We start from the raw sequence: 16,084 nt of genomic DNA, 5'->3' as shown, positions 1-16,084 counted from the left end.
GTTGCCATGGCAACCTCTTGCGCTCCACAAGCCGACCAGAGGTTAAAAACACAACATTCAGTCCGTTATGATATCAGGTTTTCAGGCTTGATATTTATTTTGCGATCATTAATAAGCGCTCCCTGAACACAGCGGTGGTTGATTAGTTAATTTTAAACTCCTGCTCTGCTAGTTATTTTGGTAATGGAACCGAAACGCACAGAATTGCGCAACACCTTGTTGAAACAATAATTACTGAGATTATTATTGTTGCTGGGTCATTAATTTGAACACGTTTTGTTGATTTTTGTTGTTCTTTAATAAAGTTATGAATGTTTTGATAAGGAGTCAGAGGAGGACGTGCTGGTCTCAGCGTCCTGACGGCGTTCAGTTTGTCACCTACCGAGATCGACGTATTGCACCGCTGCTGTACCTATTCATTAAGTGATTAAGTCATGTTTTAGATTGTTCTTGAAAAAATAATCAGTCACGGCTGATTAGTGGCTGCACATGCACAGATTGATTTTTTACAGCAGACAGCCGCTCCTCTCTCTTGCAGGTACTGCGTACCCCCGCTAAATCTTTTAGGGGTACGCAGTACCCAACCGTACCCGCCTACTTTCACCCCTGCTTAGACCTAATTAAATATTGTAGATCTTTTACAACTCAATGTTAAAAACAAACAAACAAACAACAAAAAAAAATGATCCTTAACCTCATGTTTAGACATTTTATTTGTGTTTTTAGGAACACTCTTCCAGCCGTCTAACCCCCAGATGAGGCCAAGAGTCGTCCTGCATACAGCAAAAAAACAAAAAATACATCACTCACATAGCCCTATTTCTGAAATTTTGGGACTCAAAAGGTAGAGAAAATATCAGATTTGAAACTGATACAAAAAAAAAAAAGAAAAAAACACATAACCAGTTCCAGTTTATAATACAAAACACAAAAAAATATGAATGATTTGTTCTGTTTGTTGGGTGACTTAATATGGGAAGTGGGGGGCTGACTGAAAAGCCCACGAGTTGGTTGCTTGCTCCTCCGCCTCTGATCGTGGGGAAAACTGAGTAGGAGAACAGTGCTTCAACTTAGGTCTGAAACCACAGCGACGCGAGCAGAAACTTTTATTCTGGCATGGAATAAGAAAGCAACGACTCATATGAAGGTGAGTAAATTATTGAAGCAATGCAAATTACTTTTAAACGCAGCGGCTTTCACTTGGATTGTTAAGTTGTTTCGCCTCATGCGCGGAGATGAAGTTTGGCAGACGCAACGCTTTTTTTGTCTTCAGGGTATTGACAGTCCACGCGTGAGGCTGACTTATTTACTGAAGATTAATATTCACCTCTCTGCTTCGTGGCTGCAACACTGTACAGCTATTTAGAGAAGAGCCTTACTCGTTCGTAACAGCGGTAGTCTTTGTATTCTGCGCTCGCAGTTGTGTGACTATATATATATTTTTTAACTAAAGAAATTCAATAAATAACTTAAAACTTAGTTTAAGGTCATATGAAATCACCTTTTAACATAGCGACCAGTACCGACATCTGCCACCATACTGGACGGCGTCATGCTTTCTATGGTATAGTTTTGGTAATTTCTATCTTCTTCATCTATCTGAAGATGAGGGCATCAATTCCTTTTCAACTGCGTGCAAGATTCGTAGAGTTCCCCTTGTAAAGAGGGCACGTTGTAGAGGGGAAAAACAACAACAGCCTGTAGCAATGAACAACCCACAGCCCCGTATTCCCCACGCACCACACTTATATTCACAGGCATGCACACAGTATTCACCTCTCCCTCTGAGTCCAGTAACCAGCTCCAGGTGTTTCCCAGTGTGCTTATGACACAAGTATATCTGCATATGTGTGTGTATGAGCAATCATGTGAGAGTATCCATCCAGATGCCACAATACCATAGTTCCAGATCTTATCTCACCTCATCTGTGGAGGCGCAGGGGTTAGAAGACAAGGGAACCCCGCAGGAAAACACCTAACAACTATGAGAGAGAGAGGTCCAGACAAGTATGCGTGCGCAGGAGCGTGTGTGTGGCTGTGTTTTTCTCATCTGTCAGTTAGAAAGTGTTTGTTGTTGTGGTGTCAGTGGGAAGTTAAGTCTTATTCGGGTCAGCAATGTATCACGCACATCTAAAAAACCTGCCACAACCTCAGCTGTGTCTCACTCAGCAACTGCAAGGAAAACAATTTTCTTCTGTGCGCAAAAGAAAATATACATATGCAATGCACTACACTACATGAATACATGCAGTATGACACAGACTGGTGGAAATTCACAACACATTAGACCTAATGCAGGTCCTTGACTGACTCCCTAAGAATAGCAAATAAGTCAGCAACAAACTTAATTTGTGCTCGTCTGGAAAGAAGCTGAATGAAACGGCAAAAGAAAAAAGCTGACACAAGATATTTTCAATACATTTACTTGGCCCAGTCAGGGAAAATCAATGCTTTCTGAGGTTAATATAGTCTCTAAAGAATAGGAAAAATTAGCAAAAACACATCCCTCCATGACTGCTGCATTTGTATTTTAAAACTTTGTCTAGTACAGTCTTTGAATCAGATGAAATGCCGTATGGCTTTGAGGGATAAACATAGGTGAAAAATAACTGGTAACGTAAAACAAAAATTAAGACTGCAGGGTAAGGAGAGATTTAAAATCTCTTCAGGTGAACTTGAGGACAGTTTGCTGGCGCTTGCCCTTCCTTAGATCAATTTCCTCTACTGAGAATAGGAGGCGATAAGGATCAAAAATAAACCCAGATAAGCCCCTTCAGCCAGAGGCTGTCCTCTTGAAGATCTTACTCATTTTTAATTACTGTGTCAGGGTGATTTATTGAGATGTTTCAAGATTCTTCTTCACCTGAGTTCCCAGATTAATCTTCCACATTCTGCATTTTTTACAAACTTAAAAAAAAAAAAAAAAAAAAAAAAAACTTAACATTCTGAAATAATAAGTCACACAAAACGACATGTCATTGACATGGATCCAATTTGTCAGCAGATTCCCGGCACCATCTTCCTGAACAAATGTAAAAACAACCGCAGAAAAGGTTTTGTTGATCTTCATTGTGGGTTTGAGAGAGGTTTGAAGCTCGGTTTTGTTACTGATCTCTGGCGGAAACAAATCTATGCACACCTCACCACATCTTGATTAATGTGAAAGCTATAAATATGATTAAGGAGTGAGGTTCAAAGATGTTGCGGAAAGGGCTCCTACATGAATCCAATCAGTAACACAAGCAGCTCATAAAATGATTGGTATTTACTTTAGGATAGGCAGATTCATTCATATATTAAAAAATGCCTCAGTCTGGATACAGTCACATCAACTTTTTTATGAAAAGTCCTGAAATTTTCATTAATCTTGCGTGTTTTTTTTTTTTTACTACTTTCTCTCGTTTTCTAGAGGTAATATGAGACACTTGACTCCACTCAACCCTGTTCTGCAGGGCCTGTTTTTTTTTGCAGAAGGTTGTATACAGTAAGTATCCCATTGCTTGAAGAGAGCCTTGAGTATTTAGACTGACTGTTTACAACAGCACACACAGCAGACCGTGAGCAGACTGCACTCTTCAAACTGTTTGTAAAACAAATATGCTCGTATTGTCTTTGTTAAAAGAGCAACCAAAAAACACTGTCTAAAGTTAGTTTGTAGATACAGTTCTGCTGTAAATCAACCAACGAATAAGTCTCAAAATATTGTCCAGTTGGCTAATTGATGTGCAAACACAAGGCTAAACTGTACTGCTACAAATAAATAACAATAAATTATCTATGAATTTGCTGCACTTTGTTAAGTTTTGGTGTGTACACTATCGCTGTAAGACAAGTTGCAATTGTAGAGAGAAAGTTTTTGCTTTTCAAAGAAATACATTCATAAATAGTTAATGCTGATTAACATACATTTAAGTTGGTTTGCCTACCACTAATAATTCTGGAAAAAATGAACTAGGCTATGATATGTTGTGAGGAATAAGAGGCAGCAGTTGAAATGAATCTGATGAACTCTGCTTGCTATAAGAAAGTGCAAAAATAATGATGATGAACATAATCATTGGGCAGCAGTGGCTCAGGAGGTAGGGATTTGTTTTTTTAGCCCGTAGGTTGCTGGTTTGAATCCCTGCTCTGTCCTTTTCAACAGTTTTTCTCCTGGGGCAAAACACCCGCCTCGCCTGCTGGTGGTTTTGGAACGAGCTATAGAAATGCAGATCATTAACAATTTATCGTAACGCCTGTGATGCTAGTTTTCATTCAGCATTACACATAATTCAGTTGCACAGTCTTAGTCATAAGCTCCTTGACCCTATCCCCTTTCAATGTGTGGACATTTAAACAAAGAAACTTATTCTGAGTTCCTGATGCAGGACTCAGAAGTTCAAACCACTCCCTCTGATGATCTTTCTGTTTTTGCGTTGTTAGAATGAGCCCTTAGCGGCTTCCTTTGAGAGACGTGACCAGGAGCCGACTTTGATGAAATGCCTGGAATCTTCCAGCTGTGCAGTCGTGGATAATCATAGTAATCAGTAAATCATTGTAGAATACAGAACTGCCTTGAGAGCAGCTTGGTTGATGGTGTAAAGCAGATTTAAATGATGATTTATTAGGTGGATTAATAGGCCACATGATCAGTTTAACCTTGTGTCCCACAGGGTGGATGTGAAAACATCTTACCAGCCAGCGTCTGATCTCATTTAATGCTCTCAAGTTTAAGCTGGTCTCAGTGCTCAGGCACTCCGTTTCTCTCTTGCTTCATATTTACAGCTTTTTTTGTTTTTTGTTTTTGTTTTTAGCATTGTGCGTGTAGAGCTGTCCCTCGTCAGGCTTTTTAATCGCTCATTACGTTTCGATCACTTTTATTTTCACTCATGTTTTCTTTAAATGACTGTTAGCAGCAAGAGTCCTTATCCTAAACACCAGTAGGTTAATCCCTAAGGAGTTTTCAGCTCATACAGTTTTGCTTTGAACTTTGATTCTGCTCTTTATTTTTTTTTAACCTCAGCTCTTTTTTTGTGTGTGTTTGGCTTGTCTGAATTTTTAACAAGGAAAGGCCTTTTGGTACCTCAAAGGGAAGTGGGGAAAGGAGAGAAATGATGGAGTGATGACTGGGATACTGAGAGAAAAAATAGGGTCTGAGGAGAAGGAATGATAACCATCTGGATTCACTTTGTGACAAATTCATCCCTTATGCCCCCCAAAGCAGAGACCTCCAATTTCCATGGTGGTTCCTTTGAGGTGCCATTCCATTGGTGATGGCAGAAACATTTGCCTAAGAGCAAGTGTCATTGTTGAGCTTCAGGAAGTGCCTTTTCTATGAGGTCTAGACATCCCTTGATTGCTAAAGTCTTTATTAAAACAAATTCTTCCATTAAGAGTGGCTAGATCCCTAGGTTTTCTAGAGTTTTTGAAACACAAACAACATCTGGATAAGCCACACTTGACTCATTCTTGATAGACATAGGAATCAAGTGTCAGATTTTTGTGGGGTAGGGGGTTGCTATGTATGCAGCAAGAGATATAAATTGTTCCAAGCTGTTGCCTACAGCATTCATTTTACAAGAATTTCTTAGTGATTAAAGGTCAAGCCAAATGATGGAAAACCTATGATATAATTTTGTTTAGTTTCTACAACTTCTTCCTTTAAAATAGTTGAGAAAATGTGTATTCAAATGTAAATTATTGTATAAAAATGAACACAACTAAAGCAATTCATTTTCTAGCTGACTTTATTATGATTGCTGTGTCTTTAAATCAAATTCCCACACAAATGAACTGGTTACAGTTTTTGATTGCGAAACGAGCTTTGCTTTACTTTCGTTGCGTTTGTTGGTAATTTTGCTCATGCCGTTTCTTATTTAAGTTTTGGTATTTTCTTTGGTCGACCTTGAATCCTCTGTTGCAGCCATTCCCAGGTATGGAATGGGCCAGGGTACACCAGGATGATTCACGCCAACCATTAGTTCGTATCTGCCAGTGTGACGCTGTTGACGCATTGACTTTTCAAAACACGACCACCTGGGTTCAGCCTAAAAAAGGATCGAAAAAGACACAATCAGCTGTTAAACATAAAATTCAAACAGTCTTGGAAAACAGAATGTACAAGTAATAGTTAAACAATTGCTTTAAAAAAATGTAATTACAGTTGTTCTCCGTAGGCTACGTTGAAATTTAACAATTATTTCAATTAATTTTAAACTGTTCATGTAATTCTTGTCGGTGGGGATGAAATTTCAATGTGTGGGTAGAAAAAAAGGTGTACAAAATGATAAAGGGTGTATTGACCCAGAGAGAATGCGTTTCTTCTTTTGTTATATTCTGTGACCTGGAAAATAATAGTGAAGGGAACTCTGAAAAAAAAGGCTTCTCTTTGCCTTTTTCTTTCTCTCTCCTTATTCACCTTTCCTCTCTGGATCTGACTTCTGCACAGATAAGCAGCAAATGTGCTGCTGCAGATGTACTGTTTTGTATCGCATCATCAATACCCTCCTGGGTGAAATTGCATCCACGTTGCTCATGCACACACCACCTTCCCATGAGACGTAAATTCATGATGGGCTCATCAATATGTTTTCTGAAGACGTAATTCCATATAAATTAAACCTGATTGGTACCAAATTGAATTTACCCTCTAAGATATTGAATCTGATGCAGATGAAATCCAATCTCGAGTGGGCCTGTTTCTTCACTTATGTGTCCTGTGGATTTCTACATATCCATCTAAAAAGGCAATTAGAATGTGAAGCAGGCCTCTGGGAGTCTTTAAACTGTGTTCTGTGTCACAGTGTACATTATGGTATTACTTTATTGATACTGTCAGCCAGGAGAGAATGTGTTGTCGAAGAACATCTGTTGGTAAGATGATGCCTAAGTATTTACGATTTGTTTTTATTGCATTTTTTCCGTTAAACAGGAATTCAAAAATCTCCAACTTCAGATAGATTAAGGTAAATGTAAGGAATAAGTCAAAGGAATGGTCTTTGATACGCCACATACTGTAGATAAAGGGCTGTGGTTTAATAGATTTAATTGGGTGATCTATAAAAAAACAGAGCTGAACAGATGGCCAGCACCTAATCAGCTCCATCATATCGGGGGAAAAGCATGATCCAAACCACAAAAAATAGAGGTGGCGCATCCAATGGAGCCCAGATGTCCCTTACAGAACCCTATAGGTTTGAGGCCAAAAAGCCATCAAGCAGATGACTATGCATCAAGTCACACAGACAACAATTATCACAGAAACACATTAATTTCATCTGTCTTGGGAATTTCTTTGTGTAAAGCAGTTTGTATTTTTGTTCATGGAAACTGATTTCTTTGGTTTTCAAAGATTTTTAAAACTGTTTTTTATTTACGCTCTTCATAAAAAAAAAGTGTTGCCTATACATAAGTATCACCTGCTTCCATTTTAAAAGTGATATGGGAGGAGCAGTGTTTTTACAAGCGGAGCCCCCATGAACCATGTCAGCTCAGCTACCTGAGGGGAAAAAATCAGAGATTCCATCTTGATGAAATTAGTCTTTTGGGTAGAGATGCACATTCACAAGCTTTGTGGGTGAGTCAATTTTTTTTCTATTTTTATTAAAGCTCTCTTTAGCAAAGACTAATTTAAGAACTATACTTAGTGCGTGAATGCTTATTCACGGTATGTTTAGTGAATAGTCAATAGCTACATAAGCAGCACCAGCATCACACTCCTGCAAGTACCAGCCTGTGTGTAAATAGATTTTGAGTTTGTTGGGAGCAGTGGTTGTAGTCTGACAGCTGCTGGGAGGAAGGATCTATGATAAAGCTCTTATGTGCACCTAGGATGTAGCAGTCTGTTACTAAAGAAGCTCTCCGTTTCAGCAATGGCTTCCTGGATGGTGTGGGAGACATTGCCCAACAGTGATAATGCTACAGACCATAACCTTCACATTGCTTACCTGTGCAGCACCTCAGGAGCCTGGAGCAAATGCTATCTGGACTTGCAGTCTTTCACACCGTGATCTTTTGCAGGTGACTTTGTAGATTGTAGAAAGGGACAAGAGGGAGGTGGAAGAGAGAAGCTATGCCAAAACATCTCTTTCAAAATGAGATGTTTTGGCTGAGAGCTGAGAGGTGTGAAGTCGTGAAAAGAGAAGCAGTCACAGACGGTGGAGGTAACAGCAGGGAAGACTGAGCTGAAGGTGGGGTTGGTGACTGATCCAACCTGTTAAAGAACTGGTTGAAGTCGTTCACCCACATCAAGTCTCCTAGGGCGTGCGGGCTTGGTTTGTTCCCAGAGACGGTTTCCAGGCTCTTCCCAATCCCACAGATGTTACTCTGCTGCATCTAGCCCATCTTTCTTCCATCCACCTTCTTTCTGCAATGTTTTTTTCCATATCTAATTTTCTTTCTCAGTTCCTTCTGTACAGCTCTCAACTTCTCCTTGTTTCCTGTTCGAAAGGCTCTCTTCTTTTCCTTAAGAAGATTCTTTATGTCAGGGTTTATCCAGGGCTTACTGTTGGAGAAACACCATACCTTCCTGATGGGCATGGTGTTGTCCACACGGAAGTTAATTTAGTCCGTGATGCAGTTAGTGGTGCTGTCGATGTCCTTCCCATGAGGAACACGGCCCTTCCCACACATAGAAGCTGAAAGAGTCTGTCTCCACTGACCATCTCTTCACTGTTCATGTCACAGCTGGTTCTCTGTGTACAAAAGGTTTACAAATGGGGTGGGATTGAACCAAGATGTGATCTGAGGACCTCAGAGAAGGGATAGGTGATGATCTATATGACTCCTTGTTGTTGGTATACAATAAATCCAGCTCTTCATCGTCTCTGGTGTGACAGCTGAAATCCTGTGTGAAGATGAGGTGATTAGAGGACAAAGAGACTAAAGTCGCTGAATAAAAATCCTCTGAAAACAAATCAAAAATGTGAAATGGTGGAGCTTCAGCTGTTGTCAAGCTCACTGTCATAACAGCTTAATTAACAGACAACATGCCTTTATAGAAAATACTCTGTGTTTTAAGGCACCAGATCAGATTTGATGCTAATCAAATCCAAATTGACAAGAGGTGGTTTCCTTGTAGGTGTGACAGCTCAGTCCTTAAACTTTAAAAGCTGCATGTTATGTCTGCACATTTGGTTAAAAGTTATTTGGGTAGGCTTATATTAAAATATTTTATCACATCGGATTAAGGACTTGGGTACAGCAAATAAGTTCAGACATACACCTTTGATTGCATTCCCTCCCATTACCACATTACACTCCCCAAATTGCAATTCTAGACAGTACACAACCTTACATGCTCCTCTAATTCTTGCAAACTTCATTTAAATTCCTCTCCTTTCTATAATTGTGTTCAAATCTACTTTACTCCATTTCATTTGGTCGGTTCGGGAAAGAGGTATCTTTGTAGCAACAAAAGCTGCCCTAATGTTGGGGTTACATTAGTAAAAGATAAGGTAATAGTACGATGAAAGCCAAGTTGTCAGAGACTCCCTTTGTCCAAAGGGGAAACACAATAAAGAACACTGGGCTTTCTAGTGTTTCCCCTCGGTTCAGGTTCTAGCTAATCAGCAGTGCACACAGCCGTGACTGTTCTGTTCCAGGGGACTGGAGACGGAGTCAGGGAGGGGGTAGACAGGATGAGGGTCTGATTTGAAATGGCCACATAAGGGTGGAAGGAGGTAAAGAGTGCATGTGTCTCCGACATGTGCTCCTGTGTCTTTCTTTTTGCCATGAGAGACCCTCCAGGGGCCAAAGAGTGTTTCATTTGACTCTACATGTACATGGACAAATTTTACCAGAAGTACCGAGTCAGTTAATAAAGCAGAGTTAAGTGAGTTGTGTTTTTTGAGGCTGCGTTATAATCACTATCAGATGTCAGAGCAGAGGAGAGGGAGCAGGGAGAGAACGAGGTGTGTGTGTGCGTGTGTGTGTGTGTGTGTGTGTGTGTCTGAATGACAAGACAAAGACAAAAGAAAGCACATGGACAATGAAAACTAATATGGCTTCCAAAGGATGCTAATATAGACTCTGCTAATAAATATATCAGTTTGCTTATGTGACACTAGCACATGGCTTTTATTTAGGATTTATGTCTGAATAAATATGTCTAATGCATGCGCCTATGTTTCCTTCACTAATTATATTTCATATTTCTTTAATCCATATCTCTATTCCTGTATACCACACGAATTATATGGCAGAGCGTTCACTGTTCTTTAGCAATTGTAACCTCAATATAGAAACTTGTGGGTGGTATGCTTAGTTTTTGCTGCACATCAAGGTGTTTTGCAGCAATTGAGTGCTCAGGCTCTACCTCCATTAAGCAAGACTATGTTCTAATTACTGTCAGATGGTGGGCAGAGTCCTCGTGTCTGGAGCCATTTACGAGGCCTGCAGCCACCTGGAGGGGAAAAGGCAGGGAGGTGGGCAAAATCCACCCAAATAGGCTGTCCTTTGTTGTCTGAAAATGTGTAAGTTGGAAGTTACACAAGAGTTGTTCAACTCTTAAATGTTTCTATGACAACTTATATTTTTTTGTTGGTAGAGTCCGAGACGTCATCATAGTCATATCGAAAAGAATCTTGAAACATCTGATGGTAGCAAAAAACAACACCACTACGTTAACGCGGTCATACAGAAAGGGCCAATGTTTTGGGCTTAACTGTATGAGTACAAAAAAGGCCGAGATGCTTTCTGAAAGTATCAAGGTCAAACATATCTATTAATTTTGAATAAGTTTTATCTTAGAAATGTTTCTTTTTCACTTTCTGTTTTAGGATAATTTTTGCTCGCCAATAATAAAAGTACATATACACTCTTCTAATGTCAGCACCTGGTTGCAGGCAAATATATTTGGCAGCTATCGAAGATTTTGTCCTCAAAGATGATCTGTTAAAACCAGGAAAATGTGAAAAGGATTTGACAAAGTTTAATGAGGGCCAAACTGAGATGCCTGGATTACTGTATCAGAGCATTTCCAATAACTGCAGCTCTTGTGGCTTAGTCAGTCTGCAATGCTCGTTTCTATCAAATGTGAACCAAAGAGGGAGCAGTGGTGAATTGGCTTTAGAGTCATGTGTGCTGCTCTGTGGCACAAGTGGGGAGCAAAAGCTAACTTGTGTGGTCCGATCCACCAGATGAGCTATTGCAGTGCAAACACGGAGACAAAACATGTCAGAAAATGTAACACATATTTTGACTCCATTGGCATAAACCAGTGGAACTGCCTATGCTGATCATGTATTTATGCCTCATCATAATACAACCCTGTATAATGTGTAAAATAACACTGAGACCCAGTTATCCCATGGAAATGTATAGTTATGGGCAGCACATGGTTCAGGTACACCATATGCAGTGGCTATGGTCCTTAACACAGATGTCCCTAGATCGATTCCCGGCTCTAGGCCATTTGCTGAAGGTCTTCCCCTTCTTTCTGCCCTTCTTCCTGTCTAGTTGTTAATGACTATAGAATATAGATCATATTTAATGCCTTCAGGAAGTTGGATATATATTCTTCTGCAGCCACTGTCTGTGTTTGTGGACACTGCCTGGTTGGCTACCAAGCCTATATCAATATCTAAGTGGTAAAGATGGGATGTCATGATTTAATGGGATGCCCAGAAGAAGGTGGAGGAAGGAAGAAAATGGGTTATGCTCTATGATTTTTTCAAACACGCAGTCTACTACAATATGTAGTTGTACCTGTACCACACTCCCCCCAGTGGTCTGGACCAATCTTTTCATATTTGCAGTTTTTGCTATTTGAGTTTTTTTCCCCTTTTGCTTGTATTTCCTGTGGTTGTAGTATTTTTGTTTGCATCTGTTTTGTTGTGTTTAGGTTTTGCTTCAATATTCTGTGATTGCAAAGGTTTCCGTTTGCAGTATTTGTTCTTGCTTTTGTGCTTTGGAAATTATGTCAATCATGTTTACGGCGCATTCTTGGCCATTTGCTAAGTGTTTGCGCCTGTAGGCCACTTTATAGAGCACATCAAAAATAACATTCGTTCCTCTCTGTGAATTCTTAGGTCAAATCTTTTTTGTGACCCAGTGCTGGTACATCTAATTAAGGATGAGAAGTTGCTCTCAATATATAGTATGACTTGTACTGCAGGAAATTAAGGCTAATCTGGAGGACTGTGGACAGTCTGTGGCTAAAAGGCATTCTCAAGGTGAACTGACTGCTTTTAATCTGAATAGGTTTGGCATGTGTGCAGGGATCTGCTGCTTCCCTTCTCTCTGCTGAAGTCTCTGCATTGCTTTATTTTTTTATATATATGTGTAAGGCCATAGTTTTTCTTGTTGCCGTTTGTTGTTACCGTTTTCTAAACAAGCTGGAAGTGTCAGGATTTGTAGGATTTGTGGGTGGTTGTGGTGAGGATTGACGCCGAGACCCAAATAGTGGTGATGATGATGAATTTAATGATGAAGCTCAAACAGTCCAATACAGGCGGCATATATATAGCTGTATAGCACACAGCTAATTACCGGTAGCACTGATACACAGAAGACTGAAAACGATTGCTGAAGCCGACACAGGACTTAACCAGTTCTACTGTGACGACGGACAGAGTGACACTGACAAAGACGACAGTAGATGAGGACCCGACAAGAGACCAAGACAACAGGTGGGACTAAATACACAGGGAGGGCAATCAAAGAATGAGGCACACCTGGGAAGCAATCAACGGGGAAGACGCAGAAACAACAGAGACTCAGGACAGAAACTGAACACAGAAAAACCTTAAAATAAATACACAGAAACACGGATCATGACAGGAAGCTTGTGAGGAAGAAGCTAAGCCACAGACGTGCATGTACTTTTAAATGTCATGCTAAAATCACAGGGCCATCTAGTGCCCTGGCCTGGTCATCTTCACAGTATAAATGTGTAACTTTTCCCTCAATCAACATCAGAAAATGCTGGCAGTTTCCAGACAGCGGTCTCGTGCAAACGTAGCCTTAAAGATAAGCTGCCACGTTGTTCTGAGGCAAAACACTACCATTAACCGCTGGTTTAGATTTTTACTACACAGGCATTTTTTATAGAAATCAACCTTAAATTAGATGTTCTGTTTTAAAACTGTCAGTGCAAAAGTTTATTATAAAACTGAGTTTGCATTGTGTTAAAAGGTTAATACAAACAGTTTCAAACAATAGACATAAATTTTATCTTGGAAAAATAAAACCGTTTGTGATTCCCTAAAAAAGGAGCTTGTGATGTCACACTTAGTATGCTTTGATGTGGTACTGTGTATCAATGTGTGTTGCTTTTGAGCCATTACCAAAAAGAGAACAAAAGACAAAGACAGAAAAGTATCTTCTAGCAAAGCGGCTCAAGTTTCATGAGCAGATGATGTTTTGATCTTTGAGACATCCAACTCCATCAGTCAGCCTGTTCCTTTGCAAGTAGAAACACTCCCACATCACAGTTCATCGAGCAGAACACACTCATCTGGTTGAAGATGTCAAGAACTACACAATGAAACACCCATAAAATCACAATTTTCCTGAGGAACAAAAACCTATTTTCCATTTTAGAGTTCAAATTATTTTTGCAATAATGTTGTCTGATTGTCTATGTGCTATTAAACACACTAAATAGCATCCTGTCAATGAGGATAAAATGTCTAAAATGTCAACAATTTAACCTTTCAATACCTTGAGACGATTTTCATGTTTTTTTTCTGAAAATCATTAAATTTAAATGTGTTTTAAGATCAACTATTGTGGAATATTAAAATCTTTACAAAACACTTTTGAGACTCTTGAACAGTAAAACTGATATATGAATAAAATTAGTAATTAAAATGGCAAAAAGAATAGATTAAAAGCAAAATAATTGCTGTCCTATATGTATTGAAAAATTTTCCACAAATGGATTGTGAAATCTCACATTCTTAGTGAAGCTTAAACATTTTTGAGTCATTTTTGAATCTCTGAGTGACTAAGATCTTTAAGGCACTATGTGATAGTTAAAACTAAAATGTAAAAATTAAAAATTGTAGCACTTTTACATACCACTGTTTATATATATATATATATATATATATATATATATATATATATATATATATATATATATATTAATTCCAAAATATTTTTAATTCTTTTAAAAAGTCCACTGAAATTTTTAAATAGGTAAATAAATGCTTAACTTCATTAGTATAAAGGCAGTTAGAGTAAAAAATACAATACTGTCAAAAACAAGATGAAAATGTATCTTGCAGTCCTACATAACATTAAATGAAAAAAAAAAGTTTAAGTTTTGTACATTTATAAACCTTACCCAGAGCAAACAAGTGGGTAAGGTTTGTTAAACTAGTAAGTATAATAATTAGTTTCTTTGTTTTAAGTTTCAAAGCATGCATGCGATAAGACAAACACCTGTTGCTGCTTCATGGCTCCATACTGTACTGTTTTTTACACCTCAAGGCGTGTTGGGTGGTCAAACAAATCACATCAGTCCCTGACAAGTGCATGTCAGACAAAATTAGTCTAAAACAGTCAACCTTATCTGGCCTTCAGCGCCAGCAGGGGTGGTCTGCAGATGCTTTGACGCTGACTGACAGAAGCAAAGGGTTAAAAATAAATAGCAATATTCGGTAATGGCATATTGAATTGCTTATTTATTAGATATGTGACAGGGACAAAACTGATGACCAAACATAACCCAGAGAGTAAATGAGTTATTTATGTAGGCTTTGTGGTTTTATCATGAAATGTAAAGTTACTACGGTGGGAGAAGCACTGCATAAGCATATAAAGCATATAAGAATTATTTAGGGGTTTATGTTTAAAGATTTTCTTTTTACTCTCATTGATAAAAGTTGTTTTATAAATACTTTTCAGCAATGTAGAGACATGTTACAGTTTTTGTTATAAAGTCAAGGTAAATGTTCTAAGTTTGAAATTACTCAGCATTGGTGTAGCATTTATTATTTTTTATTTTTCTAAACATAATTTTTCAGCATTAGAGGCCTTTGATGACAGTCACCAGACAGAAAATAGGCAAATAGAGAAGCAGGGGTCAGACATGCAGGAAAGGTCTCAGGGTCAAGAGTCAAGCACGGGACAGATGCAATGTCCAGGGCTTGCAATGTCCATAGCCTCTGTTTTTGGGCCCTTGCTCCGCCTCTACACCAGAGTCCTCTAATGTTTTAGTTTTATGGGTGAATTTAAATGAGCAGGTCCATTTTTGTGTGAAAACAACTTAAGCTTAGAAGCTTAAATGGTGTCTTCTCTTGCTTTATAAATATTAACATTTCAACTTTTCAGGGTCTTTTAGTATATTTTAAAAGAGTCTTGTCTGGGTGAAATGCAAAACTTGGATGTTTTACATTGACATTGTCTGTCAGAACTAGACACAATATAGATTTAAAGAGAACAGACCCAGTTTAATGTCTGTACTTAGATACAAATAAGCCACTCATCCCGCAATGATTGAACTTCAGTTCATAAATTTGAAATGATCTATATGCTGCTCCCCCATCTCACTTTAAATTGAGCTTTCTTCAGTTTTGGTACAATGTTGATTTAGTATTTGTGAGAACTGCAGCGTGTTGGGGTTCCACAGTCTGGACATTCGGCACCGGCTGCACTGCGAGGTGACATGCCATATAAATTCAACTTGTGTGATTGCTTGTGTGTGTGTTTTTTTACAGTGTGGGTGGGGTCTATGTGTGTGTTCTAGTGAGTTTGTGTGTGCGTGAGAGAGTGAGCAAGAGTGAGAAACCAGCTAACAGAAGTTCCTCAGTGATGTTATGTGTGAGTGCAGGGTAAAAGGCCAGGTATGCTGAGTGACTGCCACATTACCCAAAAGCATGAATCAATCTTCTGTTCAGTCATTTAGCTATTTACAGGCTCACATGAATTTGATCATGTGTTTTCTTGTAATGGTTTTCTAGAATTTCCTAAAGCTTCTGAGGCAGGACTGTTTCACTGGACAGGACTGAGAATGAGGAAAAAAATACAAAAAAAAATAAGAATGGCAGACCAATGATCATTCTGAATTTTACAATATTATATATGCATTAATTTTGCTGTTGTAATCCATGTTAGGTGCTTTTCCCTTTACATTGACTTATAATAATTACAGCCTCAA

At 38.8% G+C, this 16,084-nt stretch overlaps 1 protein-coding gene across 2 annotated transcripts in view; it reads left to right on the top strand.

The window, feature by feature from the left end:
- Positions 1-1,039: 1,039 nt before the first annotated feature.
- The window catches only part of LOC106936532 (bone morphogenetic protein receptor type-1B), a 71,788-nt gene continuing 56,743 nt past the window's right edge, over positions 1,040-16,084 (top strand). For both annotated transcript variants that reach the window (XM_015017598.1, XM_015017597.1), the window contains exon 1: positions 1,040-1,147. The gene's annotated coding sequence lies outside the window, so the exon portion shown is untranslated. The remainder of the gene's footprint in view (positions 1,148-16,084) is intronic.

This window comes from Poecilia latipinna, unplaced genomic scaffold (assembly GCF_001443285.1).
Source record: "Poecilia latipinna isolate Pla-1442-1.1 unplaced genomic scaffold, P_latipinna-1.0 Scaffold2165, whole genome shotgun sequence".
NCBI classification, from domain to species: domain Eukaryota; kingdom Metazoa; phylum Chordata; class Actinopteri; order Cyprinodontiformes; family Poeciliidae; genus Poecilia; species Poecilia latipinna.
The sequence above is the reverse complement of the archived record's forward strand: the minus strand, read 5'-3'. Positions and strand labels throughout refer to the sequence as shown.